Genomic DNA, 9,176 nt, shown 5'->3' on the forward strand with positions numbered 1-9,176 from the left:
TCTTTATTATTTCCTTCCTCCTACTTGCTTTGGGTTTAATTTACTCTTCTTTTTTTTAGTTTCATGATGAGGAAGGTTGGCAATTGTTTTGGCATCTTTCTTTTTTTAAATTGTAAGTACTTACAGCTATAAATTTCCTGTTAGCACTGTTTTATCTGAATCCCATAAGTTTTTGAATACTGTGTTTTCATTTTTGTTCAACTCAAAGTATTTTCTAATTTCACCAGTGATTTCTCTTTTGACCATTTAGTTATTTATGAGTGTATTGTTTCATTTTCACATATTTGCAAATTCTCCAGATTTCCTTCTGTTATTGAATTTAATTTTATTCCATTGTGATTGAAGAAGATAATTTGAATGATTTCAATACATTTACAATTTTAACATTTTTGATATTTGGGAGGCTGAGGAAGGAGGATCACTTGAGCCCAGGGGTTAAGTCCAGCATGGGCAAAATAGTGAGATCTGTCTCTCTTAAAAAGAAAATACACCCTCCCTCCCCAAGATGGCTGCTGAAGATGAGTTACTGTTGCCGTGGCTCCCCGTGCTGCTCAAAACAGGCAAACAGCTTCTGGAGGAAGCAGAATTAGCGGCTGAAACCACCGGTTACCAGATAGTCCAGGAGAAGGTGTTCAAGGGCCTCGGCCTCCTTGAGAAGGCTCCCGAAATGTTATCACGGCTCAACTTGTTCAATTGAAATGAAGATTTGGAAGAGATTGCTTTCACCGAGCTGAAGTACCTGTTGGTGCCAGCGTTTCAAGGAGCCCTCACCATGAAACAAGTCAACCCCAGCAAGCATCTAGATCATTTGCAGCGGGCTCGAGAACATTTTATAAACTACTTAACTCAGTGCCATTACTATCACGTTGCAGAGTTTGAGCTGCCCAAAACCAAGAACAACTCAGCTGAAAATCACACTGCTAATTCCTCCATGGCTTATCCTAGCCTCGTTGCTATGGCATCTCAAAGATAGGCTAAAATAGAGAGATACGAGCAGAAGAAGGAGTTGGACCATAGGTTGTCTGCAGTGAAATCTGCTGTGGAAAGTGGTCAAGCAGATGATGAGCATGTTCGTGAATATTATCTTCTTCACCTTCAGAAGTGGATTGATACCAGCTTAGAAGAGATTGAGAGCATTGACCAGGAAATAAAGATCCTGAGAGAGACTCTTGAAGACAGTCATCAGCTTCTAACTCATCTCTCCAGGAGAGGCCTCCAGTGAAATCCTTCATTCTCACGCGGAACACAGCCCAAGCCAAATTATTTGGAGCTAGTTATCCAAGTCTGGCAACTATGACGGTGAGTGACTGGTATGAACAACATCGGAAATATGGAGCATTGCCAGATCAGGGAATAGCCACAGCAACATCAGAGGAATTCAGAAAAGCAGCTCAGCAACAGAAGTATCAAGAAGTAAAGGAGGGAGAGGATGATGAACACTCTGCAGAGTTCGGGAGTGGGATAACTGGAAGGACACCCATCATAGGGGCTGTGGCAACCGACAGAACATGGGCTGATCTTCCCACAGCATGACAGGACTGCAGGGTGCACACCTCCCCCGCCAAGGAAAACCATGCAGTCTTCCCCTCCCTGGGCTCCCGCTTCAGCTGTGTACAACGAAGGCAAAGATGCTAAATATTGCTTTGCATTCAATGAAGTGTCAAGTGATTAAGTAAGTGCGTATTTGTACCCTAGATGATGTGAGCCAGCAATCTTGTTTTGGCATCATCATTCTCATCATGCTATATTCCAGTTTCTTAAATGGAGAGAAAAGAGCACTGAGAAATGGCTCTGTTTAATCAATGGCTGTCTGAATTCTCTGAAAAAATAATAAAAGTCCCTTCTATTAAAAAAAAGAAAATATAGTGATAGATTTTGATATGCATTTTATGGCCTAACATATGTTCTGTCCTGGAGAGTGGCCTATATATACTAGAGAAAAATGTATATTCTGTTGTTGGGTGGAGTGTTCTATAGATTTATATTAGACCTAGTTGGTTTATAGTATTCTTCAAGTATTCTATTTTCTTGTTGATCTTCTGTCTAGTTGTTTTATCCATTACTGAATGTGAGGTATTGAAGTCTCCAACTCTTATTGTTGAATTGTCTATTTTTCCTTTAATTCTGTCAGTTTTTGTTTCATTTACTTTTTGGCTCTGTTATTAGGTTAATATATGTTTATAACTGTTACACTTTCTTGAGGACTGACTCTTTGATCATTAGAAAATGGCCTCTGTCTCTAGTCACAATTTTTTTGTCTTAAGTCCATTTTGTCCAATATTAATACAGCCATTTTAGCTCTCTTTTGGTTACTCTTTGCATGGTATATCTTTTCCCATCCTTTTGCTTTTAAGCTCTTTATATCTTGAACCTAAAGTGTGTCTTTTGTAGAATGAAATAATGGCATTTGCAGCAACCTGGATGGAATTGGAGACCATTATTCTAAGTGAAGTAACTCAGGAATGGAAAACCAAACATCATATGTTCTCACTCATAAGTGATAGCTAAGCTATGAGGATGCAAAGGCATAAGAATGATACAATAGCCTTTGGGAACTTGGGGGAAAGGGGGGTAGGGGGTGAGGGATGAAAGAGTACATGTTGGGTACAGTGTACACTGCTCAGGTGATGGGTGCACCAAAATCTCAGAAATCACCACTAAAGAACTTATTCATGTAAGCCCAAACACTGCCTGTTGCCAAAAAAACCTATTGAAATAAAATAATAATAACAATAACAATAATAATAAAAATAAAGCGTGTCACTTGTAGACACAATATAGTTGGATCATGTTTTTCATCAATTTTGTCAATCTCTGCCTTTAATTGGAGTGTTTAAACCATTTACACTTAATGTAATTATGAATAAGAGGCTTTATAATTGCCATTTGCCTATTTTTTCCTATGTTGTTAAATATGTTTTACTGTACCATTTTTATTCCCTTCTAATTTATTTTAGGATTCTTTGAGTTATTTTGTGATTGCCTTAGAGATTACAATTAACATCTAAACTTAAAACAATTTAGTTTGTATTAATACCAGCTTAATTTCAATAGTATATACAAACTTTTTTCCTATATGGCTCATTCCTTCCCTTCCCCTTTGTTCTATTATTGACATAAAAATTATATCTTTATACATTATATACCCATTGACATAGATTTGTAAGTATTGTTTTATGCAGTTATCTTTTAAATCAGATAGGAGAAAAGGAGCATTTCAAACAAAAATTACCTTTATACTGTTTTTTTGTATTTACTTATGTAGTTACCATTACCAGTGGTATTTCTTTATTTCTTCATGTGGGGAGAGAATCTGTAAACAGGGCTAGTTAAAATGTCACAAAGCTCATTTTTTTTTTTTTTTAATGACGATTCAGCCAATTTCTTCAAGAAATGCTTTTTGGATTGTTGCAAGCCTTTGATTAATATCTAGTATTCTGAAAAAGTTGATTTTGACTATTTTTGTCAGTGTTTTTATTACTGTTATGAAGGAGTAGATTTTTGGAGATCCTTATTCTGGTGTTCCCACTCCAGTGCCCACCTAAATGTTCTATATTTCCCTTTTTTTCTGGCAGCTATGTGGCTGTGTGACTGAGTTTGGCCAACTAGTTATAAAATATATTATGTGGCAGTTTCTTGGAAAACCACCTTATCACAGGTGTGGTGACTCACACCTGTAATCTCAGCACTTTGAGAGCCTGAACTGGGAGGATCACATGAGTCCAGGAGTTTAAGATCAGCCTGGGAAACATAGCTACACTCTATTTCTATTATTTATTTATTTACTTATTTATTTAGGGACAAGGTCTCACTCTGTCACTCAGGCTGATGTGTGCTGGTGTGATCACAGCTCCCTATAGCCTCCTGGGCTCAAGCAATCCCCCAATCTCAGCCTCTTAAGTAGCTGGGACCACAGGTGTGCTTTGCCAGGCCCAGCTAATTTTTAAATTTTTTGTGGACAGGTTCACACTATGTTGCCCAGGCTGGTCTTGAAATCCCAGGCTCAAGTGATCCTCCTGCTTTGGCCTCCTAAAGTGCTGAGATTACAGGCATGAGCCACTGTACCCAGCCTATACATTTTTTAAAATTAAAGAAAAAAGTATAAAAGAAAACCACTTTAAAAGGACATGTTCTTTGTACCTTGCTTGGCTCTTTTCACCAATCTGCTACTTGGAATGTGAATGTAATGACTAGCTCTGGCAGATATCTTAGACCATGAGGATGGGGGTTATACCTTAAGAATGATGGAGTGAAGATCTGGAAGTTGATGGATTATGATGGATTTGGAACCACTGTACAAGCACTAGATAGCCAGTGGCCAGACATTTTATATTAGAGAAATATCCTTTATTTGATGTTATTTTGGATATTTTTTCTGGGTAATTGTAGCTGAAATTAATTTTGACTCATACAGTAGCTATTACTGGACTTAAGGAGTATTCATGATTTTTCTCTATTTCTCTTCTTTTTCTTTTCTTTCTTTCTTTTTTTTTAGTCTTGCTCCTGTAGCCCAGGCTGGAGTGCAACGGCGCGACCTCGGCTCACTGCCACCTCCACCTCCCAGGTTCAAGCGATTCTCCTGCCTCAATCTCCCCAGTAGCTGGGATTACAGGTGCCTACCACCACGCCTGGCTAATCTTTTTTGTATTTTTAGTAGAGACGGGGGTTTCACCATGTTGGCCAGGCTGGTCTCGAACTCCTGACCTCAGGTGATCCACCCGCCTCAGCCTCCCAAAGTGGTAGGATTACAGGTGTGAGCCACTGTGCCCAGCCAATTTTTATCTATTTCTTTATATTTTTTGTATTACCTAGTTTTCCCATAATTAGTATCTATTACTTTTTTAGTCAGAACAAAAAGTATTTCCATGTAAATAAATGCATATGATAATATTAATGTATATACAAAAACATACATATATGTATTTAATATATAAAATATATATAATGCATGTATAATATATGTCATATTGGTACATGTATTTATATATTTATTCACACAAAAATACACACACATACATATATTTCCATCATTTTACGTTTTAGAAGATTGAAAACTGTCTTCTATTAGTTGGTCATATATCAGATGGATGCATTTCCAAAATAACTGGAACACAGTCACAACAATCAAGCAAATCAAGAATTCAATCCCAAAACTTTGTTTCAGTTGCTGTGATGGGGAGAGACAAAGATAAACAAGAGCTGATGGTAGAAATCAGTGTTTGGGAGATGAGATGAATGGAGATTTGGGAAAGGCATGCTATTGAAATAAGAAACATTGACACAAGTCAGTAAAGCAACATCTGCAAACCTTCCCCTCTGCCTTTTCTGGAGGGACACAACCCACACAGATCCAGGGTCTCTAATGTTATTTCAGTGTTCCTGTAATATTTACAATAGTGCCTTTAGTAGTTTTCTCTGACTACTACATGATTACAACCAGGTAAGCCAGTTCTGCAGCCAAAACCATTTGGGAGGAGGCAGCCTGGAGATATCTTGGAAAAGAAATAAATATGACTCATTTATAAAAGCTAGATGACTGCCATACTTGGCTCTGGGTAAAATATAAGAGAATATGGTTTAGGTGAGATTAAAAACAAAAGATCAGAGTAAGCACTTCTTTAATCTGTTTTTGAGAATAAGAATTTTAAGCCTCTCCCTGGAGCTTTCTACTTAGAATACTGAATTGCTCATGTTCTCTTTTCCCAGTATTTTATTTGTTTATTTTTTTGAGATGGAGTCTCGCTCTGTTGCCCTAGGTGGAGTGCAGTGACAAAATCTCTGCTCACTGCCAGCCCTGCCTCCTGGGTTCAAGCCATTCTCCTGCCTCAGCCTCCCAAGTAGCTGGGACTCCAGGCGCCCGCCACCACGCCTGGCTAACTTTTTGTATTTTTAGTAGAGACGGGTTACATCCCAACATGGTCACCATGTTGGCCAGGCTGGTCTCAAACTCCTGGCTCAAGTGATCCATCCACCTCGGCCACCCAAAGTGCTGGGATTACAGGCGTGAGCCACCGCGCCCGGCCCAGCCTTCAGTTCTTAATTAGGGGTGATTTTGCCCCCTAGGGAACATTCGGCAATTCCTGGAGACATTTTTATTGTCACAGCTGGGTGGTGACTACTGGTATCTAGTGGATAGAGTCTCTCAAGGAATGCTGCAACTCATTTTATAATACACAGGACAATCCCCCAAAACGAAGAGCCATCCAGACCAAAATGTCAATAGTGTTGAGGTTGAGAACCCTGGCTTAGAAAACCTGGAAGGATAATTAAGGGAAGCGGAGGTACCCTTAACTTAAGCAACTGCAGGAAACAATCATTATCATCTCCAGAGCCAGAGGGGCTCTATCTAAGGCAGAAAGAGTGGGAAGGAGAAATATCCTGGTGTCTCCTTCACTGCCATCCTCCAATCCCTGGCTACCACTTCCTGTTGGCTGAACTCAGCCAAAACAGTCATCAAGATCTTGGAAGCATAGTTTACAGAAGTAGCCTGTGCAATATGAGCCTGGGAAGGGGCAAGGCGGGAAATGAATTTAAGAACAAATAGGCAAATACCCAGCATATCCTCCCATTATGGATGAGGAGGATCAAATTCTATTCAATGGCTTTCCCTTTATGTATATATTTTATGTTAATCATAATATAATGAGTAATGTTGCTTATTTATGTTGTAAATGTTGTTAACTGTAGTTACATTTTCATTCTTGTACAACTCTTTGTTTTTTTCTAGAGTTAACAATCTTTTGTTTGTTTCATTTTCTGTGCATGTATCACTAATTATTCCCAAATTGCCCATTAGGTCTATAAGACTTTTTCAATATTTTTTTCTGGTTCATTTCTTCAAATGCATTAGAAAGTATATTAGTTTAGTTTTTTTCAGTGTCCTCCTTCCTAGAACCCTCTCTCCTTTAGCCATTGTTCATTGAAAATGTCCATAAGTTGCCACATCTTTTTTTGTTTAACCCATTTATCATTTAGGAAAAAAAAGTGCAGCTTGCTGCCAGTGCAGGGTTCTTGGGGCAAATGGGAAATGGTTAAAGAAAATTTACCTCTTTTTACTCTCTATTGGCATTTCTTTGTTAATCACATATTTTCCACAATGAAACAGCCGCACAATAAATAATCCATCCCTTTCCTTTATTCTGTCTCAGAATTAGTGGTAGTCTCAGTATCCTATGGTAATCATGGGATGTGGCAGTTCATAGACGGGAAGTCTGGACTTAGGAAATTAAATTCAGATACCTTGCCTTTATTATTAAAATTGTAGTCAACAATGTCAGTGCACCACCCTCATCGCCGTTACTGTGCTGGCATCCCCAGCCCCAGCTACTATAAGCATTGCCTGCTAATGGCACAAACGTACGCTTTTCTCTAGAAATGCTTGGGAGGTTATATTTTCTATCAGGGCATCATGCACCCAATGACTGACTGATATGGGGGCAGGGAGATAAACAAATGTTGAGCCCTTTCCTTAAAGACGACGACTCTGTGATGTAATTCACACCATCCATGGGATCAGGCTGAAATTAGACTTCAGCTGAAACCCTATCATTGTTTAACCTCTGCCCCTGCTCTATCCTTTACCTTCTTACAGGTTTCTATTGAAAGTACATCTTCAATATGTCTCTAGTACAAGAATCCCTGCCCCGGTTTCTTCTTCTGGGAACTCAACTTAGACAGTGATGAACATTTGATATTTTTGGCCTTCATTCCCTCTTCCTAATAGAACCAGTGTTTCTTTTTTCTTTTTTTTCTTTTTTTAGACAGAGTCTTGCTCTGTTGCCAGGCTAGAGTTCAATGGTGCAATCTCGGCTTACTGCAACCTCTGCCTCCTGGGTTCAAGCGATTCTCCTGCCTCAGCCTCCCGAGTAACTGGGACTACAGGTGCGCGCCACCATGCCCAGCTAATTTTTTGTATTTTTTTAGTAGAGATGGGGTTTCACCATGTTGGCCAGCATGGTTTCGATCTCCTGACCTCGTTATCTGCCCACCTCGGCCTCCCAAAGTGCTGGGATTACAGGCGTGAGCCACTGCACCTGGCCCCAGTTTCTTTTTTGGGAAATCTGCTTCCTTTCCCTCTTTGTGGACAGTCTTGTTGTGTCCTCTTTTGTGGACAGTCTTGTTGTGACTGTAAATCTAGGTACTCGTCCTTCCATCTAGAAGCTGAAGGAGTTACTGTGTGTTCCTTCCACAGGACTCTTCCTCTTATTGCCCTAGTACAGCAGGCCCAGACACGTAATCTCAACTCAGCCAATTCGACACTCTATCCTGGGATTATGAGTTTTGAGTGAGTAATACAAAGACAGAATAGACTGTTGAAATTGACTTGTCTCAGCACAGGCTTCTTCTGGACCATTCTGTGGTTCTTGCCCATTTCCAAGTTATTTGGAGGGCCTTTTGTGAGTGCCCCAAATCTTTCGGTAAATTCTCTTTTGTGAAAGTTCTCTCAACTTGAGTTCTCTTGCTTATAATAAAAAGAATCATAAATAATGCAATTATCTAACTTTTTTTGGTCTATATGCAGAATGAAAAAATCTGGAACCAGATCACTAATTCAGGAGATGGGAGACTCAGGGCTTCTAATCTTGAAAAGGAAAAGCCTACCTAGATAGCCCTCCTTGCTTCAATGAAGAGGTAGGAGTTTGCAAAGCTCATCTCACCTGGTTAAATTATACTTTGATCTTTTGTGAGATGCTGAACCAGATTCTTCTCTTAGAAAGCTGGTGTCTGGCTTTTGGTCTCAAAACATACATCTACGTCTGAAACCTCCTCTCAGCTGGGATTTTTTCTTTTCTTATATGTTCACGCACCAGCCCTGAAAATAGAGCGATTCAACTGCATGCAGACAGCTGCACTTACTAATAAAAGTATCTTCTGAAAGAAAATAGTCTTTTTTCTGAGTGGAATTTTACTCCAGAAATTGTTCAGTTTTGGATTGTAGGGAAGGAAATGAGCTCAACACAAAAACCAAAATAGACACACATGATTGCAGAGGATCTAAAGACAACCTCCTGGTTTGAGTTGCCAGGCAACTGTCTCTCCAAAGATGCTGTCATTTTAATGTTATAGAATAATTAGGTACCCAAATTTCTGATTCAAGATGTCTTGGGATAATAATGAATTCATCTTTTATGATTTTTTAAAAGTATAAGCAGAAACCTCTTTCTTGCTTGGAGTAC

General features: G+C 39.2%; 1 pseudogene; it reads left to right on the top strand.

Moving 5' to 3' along the window:
• The first annotated feature begins 252 nt into the window (after positions 1-252).
• On the top strand, positions 253-1,618 carry LOC116472360 (immunoglobulin-binding protein 1-like; annotated as a pseudogene).
• The last annotated feature ends 7,558 nt before the right edge of the window (positions 1,619-9,176 follow it).

Source organism: Hylobates moloch, unplaced genomic scaffold (assembly GCF_009828535.3).
Source record: "Hylobates moloch isolate HMO894 unplaced genomic scaffold, HMol_V3 SCAFFOLD_8, whole genome shotgun sequence".
NCBI lineage: Eukaryota > Metazoa > Chordata > Mammalia > Primates > Hylobatidae > Hylobates > Hylobates moloch.